This window comes from Danio aesculapii, chromosome 22 (assembly GCF_903798145.1).
Source record: "Danio aesculapii chromosome 22, fDanAes4.1, whole genome shotgun sequence".
Taxonomy (NCBI): domain Eukaryota; kingdom Metazoa; phylum Chordata; class Actinopteri; order Cypriniformes; family Danionidae; genus Danio; species Danio aesculapii.
In genome coordinates, this window is record NC_079456.1 from 27,492,652 (window position 1) to 27,508,532 (window position 15,881).

The 15,881-nt window shown below is 33.9% G+C and overlaps 1 long non-coding RNA gene across 1 annotated transcript; it reads left to right on the forward strand.

The window, feature by feature from the left end:
- Positions 1-7,549: 7,549 nt before the first annotated feature.
- Positions 7,550-11,389, forward strand: LOC130216255 (uncharacterized). The gene is made up of 4 exons (XR_008835778.1): positions 7,550-7,868; positions 9,656-9,702; positions 9,794-10,117; positions 10,226-11,389. It is a non-coding gene; the product is annotated as an uncharacterized LOC130216255 (long non-coding RNA).
- The last annotated feature ends 4,492 nt before the right edge of the window (positions 11,390-15,881 follow it).

A 15,881-nucleotide genomic window follows, 5' to 3' on the forward strand; every position in this document is an offset into this window, starting at 1 on the left:
TGAAGTGAAGTCCAGTAGTTCAAGTTGGAGACAAACACTGTAGTCGTGTTGCCTGGTTTCGTGGTGTTACTTAACTATACTCTTGATGGAAAGAAAAGAAAGAAGAGTAAATGGAAGATGGGGAGTTTGAGGCTGGTCTCATTCCATCTTAGTGTCTAAGTCCGGCTGGACTGGACCTAGAGAATAGTCGTCCTGGAAGCAGAGCATTTCAACTTCTCAACAGCTGCTGCTGGTGCAACTGCTCTGGCTCTGCTTGACTCTGTTGAGACTGGACTAGATTAGAGATCGGGGTGATGGGTTTTTAACCATCAATGTTTCCGGCCACTAATAGAGCTGGATCACTAAGGCATTGTCCACGGATCTGTGTGACAGTCACTTGTCAGCATATGCAGTCTTGGTGTGACTCACTCACATGAGCCATGGTGCTTAGAAATATAGTTTTAAGCATACATTTATAATGTGAACATGATAGATTTTACATATCTATAATTAAAAGAAATGAAAGAAAGGGAAAGGGTTTCACTAATTTATCTCACATAACATACACTTAATGGTACATTTGTGATAAATCAAAACAAAATTGTTACGCATGATTAATGCATTGCTAACCTATACAGGATTCAGGTGTCATACAGGAGCAATAAAATGACATTTCATTAAAAGTCCACTATCATAGTGTAATTATGCGGCCGACAGCGCTAAGCATATTGTGAGTGGATCCTCTAATTAGGGTATTCGAGGTGTATAAAAGACTGCTTTGACACCAAACTATTCGCGTCTGTGTGTCTTTGGGGAGTGACATCATCTCCAGGGCGCCGTCTGAAAGTGTGGCTCGGGGAGTATTAAGTGAGACATTGGGACTTTAACTGAGGATTTTTGCACGCCATCAGCGGGTGTGGTGAATTGCCACTCGCAGTGATACGAGAATCGGGAGGGTTGCTTCAGGCTCATTTGCTACCATTTAGTGTCAGCCTCAGCATCATGGTAAAAGTTTTTCTTCCTCCACCCCAACTCCCATTTCATTTCAGCGCTGCTAACGTGGGACTGAATGCTGCAGGTGTTTGGCACTCAAGTCAGTGCGGCTGCAGTCTCATTCCTTCCGGTGGCCGTGAGGCCGTACAAAAGATCCGAAATGAGTATAAATCAAGCTATTTCATTTTAACTGTTGTGACTTTCGTTTCTTACCAGGAGAAACTGTGGCTGGTTGTGACGTCAGCTTTCAAAGACGTGGTTTAAATGAGGTACTCCATATTATGAATCAAAGGGTTTAATTGTGTCGATTTTAACGAGTCACTACTGTTATGTAACATTTTGCGTTCTTTGTTTTAATGGATTTAATTCAAAACCATATTTTGGAGTGATTTATTTGTTTGCTATTTTTTGGCCATTTTTTGAGAAAATGCTTTATGTTGTGATTCGCTTTAAGTGATGTGTTTTGTGTTCTGTTTTTGTGAGTTTTTCAATGTATTGTTGAACTGGTCATACGCGAAGCTGTGAATGCTTGTTCCCGATCGGTGTGTGAGTGCGCCCGCATTTTTTACTGGTTTTATCTTATGTTTCTTCCTTCAGAATTAAGCCAACTAAGCCAAAAAGAAAATGAATTAATAAATTAACTTAGCAGTGATGTTAATAGTTTAGTTGGATCACCTCTAGTTGTAAATTGTTCACCTGGATAATCGGTTTCATTTCTTTCACTTGAACCAATAGTATGTACTACAGGGTTAATTTGTGGTTCTGTACATTCAACCTCATCCACAGTTGTATATGCAGCATCCATGATAATAAATTAAACAAAGAACCAGTGCTAAATATAGAATTTTCCTGTACCAGCCACCACTATTAAATGCTCATCTTTAATCAACGGGATAAACAAAAAATAGAAATAAATAAATAAAAATTTCAATTCTTTTGTTTTTGGGTTCAGATTTTATCATGGAATAAATCAATAATCCCTTTTCAAACATGTTGAAAACATGAAAACAATTTGACAATCCTCCAAAAAGTGTAAAGTTCATGGATGTATACGTGCATACAAAATGGATCGATCTCACCAACAAGTTTGAGTCAGGCTAAACAGTTCTGTTCAGTTGTTTCACATCTAGTATCCTCGATGGATCGTCCTCAAAACAGTTTAGAAAGCCTAATGAGTTCAAAGAAAAAAATCCACAGAATCAGTTTATCAGTATGGGAACAACATACTGTCCTCAACAGTCACACGCAATGTCATCCATGTGCCCTCTATCTCCCCCTACTGGTGTGTATGGTACCTAAGTGTGTGTCTGTGTGTGTGTGTGTGCGTGTGTGTTTATATATCGTCACCTTGGAATTATAAGGTTTTATCTGCGTTCTGAATGATTTTGAGATATTGATCTTCAAAGTTTTTGCAATCCGTAAAGCAAACAGTATGTGTGTAACAGTTCTCTTTCATTCATTAACATGACAGAAACCCTAAATGTACTCTACATGTAAGTTATCAAAATTCTCTTACATTTGCAAATTGGAGTAAAAAACCACAGTAAATGCAGATAGAACCTTCTAATTCTGAAAAGTCATTTTCTGCTTGGAATTATAAGGTTCTATCTGGCAGATCATTCATTGAAGCATTACTTTTCAAGAAATACAATAAAAAATATAGAAGTTGGTGTTATAACAATATGTTATGTTAAATTTTTGCTTTCTATAACATTTATTTAATGTTTTAGGATGAATATTTTTTCTTGTTCAAATTAATCATACAAGACTGTGCTAAGTATTTTGTCCAGTACAGATATTAAGTTTATAAAATTAATATGTTAATATTTATTAAAGTTTATGCTTTATATGAATTATTGAATTATATGTATTCTATTATTTGCCCTATGAATTCAATTGAATATTTGTCCTTCATGGCTTAATATCAAATTTAAATACTTTAAAAGAAAACAGACAATGAGAAAATGAGTTTAATAAACACTGAAAAAATGTTTCACTGACTATATTTAAACAAATAAAAATATTTCACATTTAATATGTTACATTTGTTTACTAACTGTTACTTTTTCAACAATGTAAAATATAACATTTCATTCCAATGTCAAAAAATGCTTCTAAATCATCACATTTACGCACATCTTTTCAGTTGTGCATTATTAAGTTAACTGATTTTGTGTGATTTTGTCTTTCTGGTCTTTCCCACTGTCAATGGAGCAGTCCGGTGAAATTACAAAGAAAGCTGATCCTGATTGGTCCTTGTGTGTGCATTAAAAATGCTGATTGACTAACAGAAAGAACCTTATAGAGCCAAGCTAGAGTTCAACTTTGTAGAGAAACCATTTTTGTTTTATAAATAAAAAGTCTTAAAAAGTAAAAAAAACACCACATATTGTAAATAAGTTGTCATTTAAAAAGAATATGTGAATAACTAAATTTTGACAAAAATATCAGATAGGACCTTATAATTCTAAGGTGACGATATATATATATATATATATATATATATATATATATATATATATATATATATATATATATATATATATATATATATATATATATATATACAGTTGAAGTCAGAATTATTAGACCCCCTTTGATTTATTTTTTTTCCATTTTCAAATATTTTCTAAATGATGTTAACAGAGCAAGGAAATTCTCACAGTATGTCTGATAATGTTTTTTCTTCTGGGGAAAGTATTATTTGCTTTATTTTGGCTATAATAAGAGCAGTTTTAAATTTTTTGAAACCATTTAAGGTCAAAATTATTAACCCCTTTTAGCTATATTTTTAGCTATAGTCTACAGAACAAATCATCATTATACTAGAAATTGCCTAATAGTTAACCTAATTAACCTAGTTAAGCCTTTAAATGTCACTAAGCTGTATAGAAGTGTCTTGAAAAATATCTAGTCAAATATTATTTACTGTCATCATGGCAAAGATAAAATAATTCAGTTATTAGAATTGAGTTTTTAAAACTATTATGTTTAGAAATGTTGAAAAAAATCTCCTCTCTGTTAAACAGAAATTGGGGAAAAAAATAAACAGGGGGCTAATAATTCTGACTTCAACTGTATATATATATATATATATATATAAACCGGCTACAAACTTGACAGGAAATAATATCACCTCACCTCATCACGTCAAATAAAAAAAAACATGAAATAAAAACTCAACGATCTCTCTGGGATATACAATAACCAATAGTGAGCATACTTAATGGCATGGCCCTTTCACACTTCTAATGAAATTGCAGTAAGCATAATCTCAATTATGTGGCAACACTACAACACTTTTTATAAAATAAAAACTGCTATTAATGTATGAAATCTTATTAATTGGTGTCCATATAAATACAGTTATAGCTTCATGTGGAAGTCTCTTCTGCCAAATAAAAGTGTATATTTTAATTCCATGAACCATACTATTACAATGAAATAAAAAAGAAAGAAAGAATCTGTTGAAAGTGTCTGTGTGGGACCAAGCAGTCAAGGGCAACGAACACAAGGATTCCAAAAAAAAAATAAATTTATTAACTATGAACAAAGTTATAAATTAAAGCATTTGAATAAAGTAAAGTCAAATCCAGACTTAAAACAAATGAACTTAACCAAATCAAACAAACAAACGAAGAAAAGAAAAACAGACCTCCTCTCAAACACACAAACGTGACTTATTTACACATAAAAGACAGGGACTAGTCCATTATGAAAAGGAAACTACACATCAAACTAATACAAAACAACCACCAAACATTGTCAAATGATACACTTAAAATAATTAACCAATATATAAACAAAACAAATAATAAAGAAATAAACATTCAAACACCCCCCTCAGCCAATTTGCATGTTGGTTTAGTCTGGCAGAACAAAATGTCGGCAAATGTTGCCAGCCGGTCCCTTAGAGCAGCCGGACCTCTGTTAGACTGTAGTCTCTGGAGCTCTGAGCCACGCCATCTTAGATCCCACAGGTAACTTTAACTCAAAAAAATAAATATCAATAAATCTTGTCAAAAGAACTAGAAAATGTGCACTCCAATCTAGTAACTTATGACATGAAATAATTGAAATGAAAATAAAAATGTTAAAGTGAACCAAAGGGTGTCTGTCATTGTGTATAATTTCACTAATTAAAAAAAAAATTAAAGTTTATAAAATTTTTTTTTTTTAAATTAAAGTTTATAAAATTATAAAGTTTATAAAGTTTATAAACTTTTATAAAAGTTTATTAAGTTATAAATGTGGTTTTGTGTGTGTGTATGTGTGTGTGTGTGTGTGTGTGTGTGTGTGTGTGTGTGTGTGTGTGTGTGTGTGTGTGTGTGTGTGTGTGTGTATATATGCCAATGTTTAATGTGGGGACACATTGTTGGCCATCACAGTGTCTAAATCTTTCTTGTGTGCTTTTTTTTCATTAGTTGTACTTATCACATGTCTCTCTCATGATTTTGGCTTTAAAAATGCTTAATTGCACACCTGTGGTAATGATTTTAAGGATCTGAAAGTGCATACACACACACGCACACACACAAAAACAGCACATTTCATAAATCCTCATTACATAGAACTACATTTTTCTTGTAAGGTTGCTTTAGTATTTTTGTATTTCTCTTGTTCTACTCCTAGGTACCAATTATGATGATTACCTGTGTCTTGTTTAATTTCTAATTCACCCATAAGTTCAATTCACAAACTGGTTAATAGGGTCCACTGATTTGATGGACTTGTTCATTTGGTCAGAACAAAACTGGAAGCAATTTTTTTTCATGTCTCCTTCCCAGAAGAAGAAAGTCAAAATTGTGACCCAGGACCACAAAACCAGTCTAAAGCTCCAAGGGTATATTTGTGGGAATATCCAATAGTACAATTTACATTATGCCAAAAATCATTAGGATATCAAGTAAAGATCATGTTGACTAGACATTTTGAAAGTATCCTACCAATAACATAAATTAACTTAATTGAACTTAACATCACAAATTTTTGATTGGTAATATGCATTTTCCAATTGCTGTATCTTGGTGTCAGGGATTTGTGTAGCCTTGTTCAATTTTTTTTTCCTTTAGTTCCTGTCTTTTTGTGGACTCTTGCATGCATGTTATTAGTCTTCTTGCACTTCTCATTAATTGCTTACCTGTTTCTGTCTTTTTTTCGGGATTATTTGCTGTATAGTCCTCTGTTTTCTGTCTTGATATTTGCTCTTGTGTTCCAAGAATTTCCACAATTTATTCATGTTGTCCCAACACATATCTATATATTTAACTTGACACTTTTAACAAATTTATGTAGATTGAACTTTAAAATAAAATAGGTTGTCCCAAAAGAAATTCAAGAATTGTGTTTCAGCACATTTTAATTAAGCAGTTTGAACAAGTTAAAAAAAAAAAAAACTGAAACTAGGACAAATATTGCCCTATCCTAAGAAATTATACATCAGTGTAAAGTTATATTCAGCATTCAAATTATGTATCTTTTGAAATATTTAGATAAAACAATAATATCAATAATAATATAGACCCTTAACACAAATTTAAAAGTGACAAAATAAATTAGGGAAAATCTGACCTGGTAGTAAAAAAATAGACTAAAATCTAACAATCTGCTGTACTTGGGACTCAGAAGGAGAATCTGTTCTATACAGAGTCTATAAAGGTTTACACATTTCTAACAAACACTCAAAAATGATGTTACACAACAGTTTTAATATTATGATAATAATAATTAAAAAAAACATTTTTAGCTAGATGCAAAAATGTTATTGTCCCATCAGTTACCACCCATTTCATTGTTAATACTGTATCAAAATTATAAGTGAAAACACTTACACAATACTGGTTTTAATTACCTCAAAAGAGGATAAGCTTTAAATGTTGCAAAGCCTCTTTACACTGGTATGTGAAATGGGATCAGATTGACAACAAATTATAATAACAGGTGTAAAAAGGGCCTCAAGATATCAAAATTGCTCTGTTTAATAAAGAAGGGGTGGCTAAAACTGGAAATCAAAGGTCTTTGTTCTTTTTGAAGTCTACACTGTAAAAATTGTTCCAAACAATTCATTTGTTGTCTCAATATAAATCAGTCAACTTGAGCGTTTTTACAAATATTAGTAGATTGAACATAAAACAACTAAGTTGTCCCCCAAAAATGTAAAAATTGTGTTGTTCAACTCATATTAAATACAAAGTTTGAGCAAGCAGCAAAAGTAATTTTTGACTGTATACATTAGCCAACACAAAAGAATCAGAATGAAAAGAGTCAGAATGATGTAGCCCAACTGTAAGGATATGAAAAGGTGCATAATTTCTGTCAGTGTGACATGAAAAATGAAAAACCATACCTAATAAAATCAAGACATAACCCAGGAAATGTTGTAGTAATTAGATAAAATTAAACACAGTAAAAGAGAATCATAAGAAACCATAGAACAAAATAAATTTGTCTTTTGACAAAACAACCAACAACAAAAAAATGATGATGTATATGGAAACAACATTCCTGCACCCACATGTCTGGCAATCTGTAAATCATACGACAGTCTCATTTGGAAATTTTATCTGACACTGACCAATCTCCTCCTCATACTGTAAGAGATATTATCAAAGTCTCTGTGTGCTTGAAGGATCAACGGAAAGTGGAACTATGCGGAGCTCAGATATGAACAAGAAAACATGTAAATTCTTCATGAAAAATCAGTTTTTGAAAACCAGAATCTAAGCTGGATTTTGTTGTTGTTTTAAATTCTATTTTTTTAGATGCTCTAAAGACACAAAACAGCTGAAATATTAAAGATGTTTTTCCCAAGCTATTTTTCACGTACGGCTCAGGGAAAGGAATACAGTGTTTTCCCACAAGGAGTCGACAAAATGAAGCTTAAAACACATTCACAGGTAAGTCTGAGTACTAATTTAAGTGCCTGCTAAAAAGACCAGCTTAGTTTTTAGAATCATTATTTATGAAAACAATTATTTTCTGAACTAGCATTAGATTTTGTACTCTAAGCAATGGATAAAAGAATAATAGCGATTGTCATGTTGTTTATTAATGCTCTAAATTTGAGACATGATTGGAGACTTATGACTTTGATCAGAAACATGTTTGATAATAATAATGAAAATTAAATAGAAGATCAAATGTCAGAGTTTGTGAAATTTTACTTGTCTCAGTTGTTTTAAATGTAGTAAAAAAAATTTACATTTCACTTGCGTTACTGTTCGTCACTAACGTCTGGCGTCTGACTTCCGTTATGCACGCAACAACCAGAAGCGGAGACTGTTGAAGAACGAGTTTATCACCGTCATTTATAAAGTATTTATGTATGTAATATGTCAAAACTAAATTTGACCATCATAAACATGAGGTAAATTAAATGCATTCTGAATGCACTTGTGTTTAGTTCACATCAATGATGGCTTGAGGAAGTTTGCTTGCTTGTACCGTCATACGGTATTTGTGCGTTTTAGTTGTTAGATATTTAAACTATAAGGGAAGTCGATCAGGCATTTAAGAGTAATTGATTCATAAATAATTCATTAATGACCACATTTATCTGCAGGTTGTTTCTGCTGTAATTGTTGTAATTTTAATTGTATTGATTGTGGTTTATTAGCAATTAGCATTGTATTGACGCTATCTCATAGTGAAAATTCCTTTATTTTAAGTCAACAGTAGTTTGACTCACCTAGTCTTGTTATGGTTAAATTTAGGGTTCACAGGTTGACCATTTACTGCTTAACTGTACCAATATTTTAGAGTTTAGCATATGTCATTTGTAGGATCATCGATGGGCCTAATGATTCAGCCAGACATACAGTAGAACGAATGTTAATAAATCAACATAAACGGTAAATGTATTGCTTAATTTTGATTGGCTGATTGGAATGTTGTTCCAGGATCAACATAGATGTTAATCCAGGAACATGTCCTACTTGTGAAATTAGATTGCTGTTAAAATTAGGACTTAGTAAGCAGGAATTGGATTGAATAGGATCTCTTCTGCTTGATTTGTTATAGCTTTTGACAGTCTTTAGTACTCTAGTATAGTATAGTACAGTATAGCCTAAAACATGACAATAAGTGATCATTTTCAGCATAATTTATCAGCAAAATATACTTTTTGCTCTCCAGTATTGCTAATTAATAATGCAAATATACATATAAAATGCCATATTTAATTGCCCATGAACATATGTCATAATAGATGTAATGGTATTTAATTGACATGGCATAATAATTACTGAATCATTGTTTTTTAATGAATTACTAAAACATGTTAAAAGAAAAAATTGTTTACGTTCAATGGTTTTCAAGTAACATCTAGCAGATTTACCAGATAAAAAGTTGTAAATCTTCTAAAATAATGCTTCTTCCTAATCTCAAATAAAAAGCAATTCTCTCGCCAGAAAATGACATTTGTGATTGACAACTGATTTGCCGTTATTAATTATTGATTTATAAACTCATCTGAAGTGTTATGTTATTATGTCATCTAAAATGCATATGACCATGACATCTTTTTGTAATTTTAATCAATTGGATTGGCACATCTACTGTATGATATAATAGCCACAATATAAATGCAAAATAGATGATAGGGATTTATTTAAAAGTATTACATTTAAGAAGAATAAATTAATGTCTTTGCTTTATTACAAATGACGTACTTTTTTGTGTTCAGATCCTGCAGTTGCTTTTTCTTTGTCTTGGCAGAGCTGATTATAAAAGGTGAGCAAATTAACAAATTAAGGTTTACAGTCAATTACGGATGCTTAAATATTAAACTGTACTCTTACGATTAACATTTATGTCATTTCAGCATCTTCTCAGACCTCAGTCAGTGGTGTTATTGGTGGTTCTGTGGTACTGCAGTTTAAACACGATCTTCATCTACAAGATATTAATGTTCACTGGAGACATAATGATCGTGAGATTGTGTGGGACATAATTGGAGGAGAAGATTCAGTACAAGAACAGGACGAGCGCTACCAGAACAGAGTTGAGTCTTTCCCTGATCAATACAACTCAGGAAATGGCTCGATTAAAATCATCAAGCTTCAGTACAGTGATGCAGGAATATACACCTGCTTTATCACACAACCTAAATATGGTAAAGAAGAGACTGTCCAGCTTACTGTCACTGGTATGTAGAGTAAATGGGGCTGAATAATGCATGATTTCAATTTTAAAACTTCATATGCCATCTGAAGCATTTGACCAAATTTTCGTTTTCTGTGCTTTTGTGTTGTAGAATCAGGAGAACATGAAAACGCATCCACTCCACCAGAGAACCAGAGTACCAGCACCAGCACCAGAGTAAAAGACACAGGAGAAGAGAATGCAGGGAAATCATCGTTTAACTTTGTGTTAGCTGTAATATTCGTTTTAATTGTTGAGTGTGTTTAATGATAATTTGATATAGGTAAAGACTCCAAGCTGCCTCATTCTCTTCTGTCATGACTGAAGGAAACCTTACAATACAGAAACAAACTTTCACTATTTTACAGTTTTCTCTGGTGCTTGAAAATCATGGTGATTCCCTGACTGCTCTTCATAGATATAAATTGATTTGGTCTTCAAATGCGTCCCAGCAAAGATCAACGTTTATCCTTATTCTCATTACTTTATTGATATGATTATTTGAATCAGTATTTATTAATTGAAATGATTTTGACTAATGAATAAAGTTAACACATTAGAATGGTTCAGTATCTTTGTCCCTCTCTTTGTCTGTCAGAACTTTATTTTCAGGAGTCACCAAAACAGGTCATAGGTCATGGAGACCACTTGAATGGAGCTGCAGGGCCTGATGACTGGAAACACCTGTTTCTATTGTTATTGCTATGTGTTAATAATGTGTAGCGTGACTTGCTATTTTTATGTGTTAATTCTGTTTAAAGTGATTACTTTTTTATACTAGATGGACTTTGTGTAGTAGGAATATAGCAACCTGAATGCTGATTGTACCAGTTTTGAACAGTTTGATAAGACAGCTGACAGTACAAAGAAACAACCTCGAGTTTTTGTAACAGATTGTTCTCTTGCATCCGAGGGGTCAACTCTATGGGTCTGGGATCAGCTCTGAAGAATCTGTGGGTGACCTGACCCAAGATCTGTTTCCATCCTTATCTGGATACAAGATAGGAAACCCTGCATTGATGTACCTATTTAGTATTGTCTATCTTTGCTTTAACCAATCGGAACCTTTTACCCGAGATGCCACCATTTCTGGTTTTGTGAAGAGTATAATTGCTGTGTTGTTGTACTGTTGTACATGCAGCGAGCTCTACATGAGTGTGAAGCCCTTCTGCCAACTGTCTTCTGCAAATTATCTTAAGTAGTTTTTCCTCATTTTTATTGATTTAGTTTTATTGATTTATTTTAAACTGTAAATTGTGAGATAAATAAATTTTACTAGCACAAGAACCAAATGCTGACCCTGTCTTCTTACTCACCACATACTGACCAGTTTACCACACCAGCTTCAGTGATCTGGGCTAGGGCACACCTTCAGTTAAATCAGTGCTTCTCAATTCTGGTTCTCTGGACCCTCACCTTGCACATTCTGTATGTCTTACTTAGTTAACACACCTGATTCAGATCATCTGATTAGATCCATCAACTGATCCTTGTGTGTCAAATAAAATGTCATACAAATGTCATACAAAATGTGCAGGACGGGAGGTCCAGAGACCCAGAAGTGGGAACTGCTGATTAAAAGGGAGAATTTCCCCACAACTTAAAATTCTCACACAGTCACTTTCCTTCAGCCTATTAGTGGTCACCACAGTGGAATGAACCACCAATTACTCTAGCAATTGTTTTTACACAGCAGATGCCTCCATCCTCACTCATCCTCCACATGTTCCAAACCTTTATGTGTTTCGTTATTCTGTTGAACACTAAAGATATTTAGAAAAAAGCTGAAACCACTGACTTCCATTGTATGTGTCTTTCCTATAAAAAAAAAAGTAGTTACAGGTTTTCAACTTTCTTAAAAATATCTGTTCAACAGAATAAAGAAACATTCATTTTTGGGGAAATTTATGACTTCAACACTTGCACACTGTTTCCACAATTGTGGAGAGGTTTATGAAGAACAAGAGATCATTCTTCGACATCTGCTCTGTGGAAAATATTCCCTATATAGGGCTGAGTGATCAAAAGTGTCAAAGGTAATTGTTTATTTCTTTTTTGTCAGTAAAATTGGTCCTAGTAAAACCTAGCATACGTAGCAGCAGATTCTACACAGAGTTGTAGTTCACAGATATGCTATGCAAAATTCCATTAATCAGACAAAAATGACATTTGTGATAATGACAGCTGTTTGCAAAGCTTCTCTCTGAACTACGACTCTGTGTAGTAAATGCTGCACATGAAAATACCACTTACAATAACATATGTTTAGCCCAAATGGATTTCATAACTTCAAGTGTTTAAAATCAATGTTAGTCACTATTCGTTACCCTAAATCAATAATAGCAGTTAAATCTTGTGTTTATAATGCAATACTATGAGAATTTCCTGGTTATCTTCTTTGTTAGTGTTTGCACAAGGTCACCCTCTGGCCTTTGAAGGAGATTTATTACTGATCACACAGCTGTTTTCATGACAAGATGTGTGTGACAATGGGCTATATGCACAGCCAGTGTTTTTCAGCCACTGATGAACTTCCGGTGAAAGATTTATGTGACTGTTTTCAGTTTTGTAAGGTTCCTTTTACAGCATCGATGTTGCAATGTAATTCAAATATAGTCAGTTAAACAGACTTAAGCATTCATTTGGTTGCTAAAGCGTAACAAGAGACAAAAGACCGTTTAAACGCAGGCGGCGATCTATATATCAAAGACATGGCGTGGAAAACTATAATTTAATGCAGTGCTTCTTGTTTGGTCTGATACCCATTTTATATCGTATCTCAGTCAAGCAGTGAAGATTGCTGTTTTTTGAAAGAAATCAGATCTTAAATGTGGCGATTTTGTATAGGATGACAATGGAAGCCCTTGGGCTGGCCTATAGGGCTGGCTGACTGAAATTAAAAGTCAGTGTGCAAATACCCCATTGCAGCTTTGCTCAACTGAGTTTGTAATATAATTTCAATTAATCGCCCAGCACTAATATCCACTCCCGATCCAGATCCCAAATCATATACATCTATTTTAATTTCATTTGACACTGCAGCGCATGGGCACATCAATTGTATTTGCTGGTGTTGATGCAAATAGCTAGAATTATATTCATTGTCATTGTTATTTTTATAGGCGTAACGGGGTCTTTAATCTTCCGAGTCTCCCACTGGTCTCTCAGTTTGAAGTACTTGTCAGCACCTCACCTAATATTGACCATATCTATTTACATAAACACTCAGAACATATAGCCGAGGGATCAAAGTACGCGATTGAATCTAAAAGGTCCATATTGGTATCTTAAAAGTATATATTAGAGCCTAAAGTTTATGTATTAGTCACTAAAAAGTACACCTGAAAAGGTACCTCCACTTTTCAGTTTCCGTAGGATACCTTTATTTCAGTGTAGATTACATATGTAACAGTTTTGAATTATTTGAATATACTAGAGTTAATTTCCCCAAATTGATCATTGCAAGAAAATATCAACAGTTACAGACTTTCATCACTTTTGCTTGAAATGACACAATGTAATCATATGAACTAAGCTGTCCCTGAGCAGGTTTGAGCTTCCAGACAACATGGATGAGTTATGAAGAACAAAACTATCCTGAATTTAGTTAAAACAACAACAACAACAACAATAATTAAATCTAAGTAATTGAATAATCCATGTACAAAGAACAGACGCTTGACCTAGTCATAAAGGGACAGTTCACCCCAAAATTTAAATTCTGTCATCATTTACCTTTTACTTGTACCAAACTCTGTCCCCCTTTGACCAGCGGAGGGCGCCCTCACCCGAATATTGACTCCTTCATAACTCACTTTTCACTACATTTCCCATCAACCCCATGGCAGTACTGATTACCGGTCTATCTGAGAACTATCTACCGGTCTATTTGAGCAGACTGTTTCACATTTTGCTTGCTCTTGTTCTTCTATTTTTTACAATTATTAGTGTTTATACAGTGCATTGTCTTCCTGTTGGGACCTTTCCCTCCTACCATTTGTGACTGTTTGCTGCCTACCTTTTGGACTGGTTATTCTGGTCTTGTTTGCTGCTTGTTTGCTGCCAGCCCTGTAGTTTGACTACGATCTTGCTTATCCTGCTACATTGTGTATGCCAGCCTCTGACCTATGCCTGTTTGACCACGATATTAATAGAAGCCTGCAAATGGATCCTAATCTGTGTGATGCATCATTACACAAATACCAAGAACTCCAAATAATCCCATCAAGACAGAAATAGCCTGCCAAGAGCTCACTCATGTAAAGTGTAAAGGACTGGGTTTATAGAGCGGATTTGAGTGTGTTTAAAAACTAAAACCAAATCAACAAACTAAGCTTACAAGAATCTTAAATTTTATAAAAACACACAAAGCGAAATCTGGGGGAGCAATAGCATGGATAGAGGTGATGGGTCCCCAGAAATATCTAACAATTATTGAACTGTCCCAAGCAATAATTAAATGCCTTCAAAGAGCCGATTTAGGTTTTTACCCTGGTAGGTTCAGGTTTTCACTTTTCTCCAGAAGTTGGGTTGATATTATTTTTTTTAAAACTGACTTTCATCACTACAGAAACTTGTGCCACTGCTCCTGAGCAGGATTTATTCTGGATTAGAAATCGCAAACCCAAACTGGACCTTTCAGCTTTAAGTAAATGATATATATGTGATGCAATAAAGCAGTCTCAATCCTCGAGCATCTTTTTCAACCCAGGCTCATTGTGGATACGTACCCCTGTATACATTTCTTGAGACCACGAAATACGCCTCACAAGGTACATTTTTTTCTTTTTTTCTTTGCAGTTTTTGTTATTGCAAATCCACCAGAGGCCACTGTGTACACTTTTTGAGAAATCAAATTTCTATAGCTAGTACAACTTGCGCCTATTCTTCTCACAATAATCCACTAGAGGCCGCTGTTGAATGACTGACCTACTGATACCTGACCCACCCTTTGCTCTAAACTCAATTGATAGTGTTTTTAAAAGCGATGATTGACCCGCCCACTGCCTTTCCTAAAATGAACCAACAGCGTTTTCTAAAGCAATCTATAAAAAGAAAAGCCCTCATGGCTGCCTGATTTTACCACATTATCAGATCTTACCTCATTCTCACCCTGTTATTTACTTGTTTATTTTATTTTTTGCCTTTCGTTTTACTTGCATTTTGGAAATGTTCTTTGCCGGACTCAAACCCCGAATTACGGTCAACTCTGCTCCGCCTCCAAGTCACTGGGCAAATTGGTTACAGCGGAAAAGTCATCCACATGGAGGTAAGTGGTCAGCTGGTAGCTCAAAAAGGAACATAAGCCAGCGGCGTCATACCGCCCCACAGTGTTCGCTTTAAAGGTGAAATGCAGTCATATGTACCTCTGGCTACATAATTTGCGCTCTCCAGAAATGTATACAAAAGGTACGTATCCACAATGATATCCTATTCTTTTTTGAGCCTAAATCTTTTTTGTCCCAAATTATAACCTTTTATGCAAAAGCATTTTTTGTTAAAATTGTCTTTTGTTGCTAATAATTGATTTATCTTATATGAATTATTATTATTTAATTATTATATTATTATAATTATATTATCTTTGAATATTATATATTAAAATAGACATGAATTGTCAATTAACATTAGTAATGGCTTTAAATTAAAACACACATTTAAACATTCACAAATAAATTAGTTTTATTATATAAAGCTTTAAATATGTTTTTGAGCTGTTGGTGAATCTACATTATGAAAATCAGATGATAGATTTGCATGGATATAAT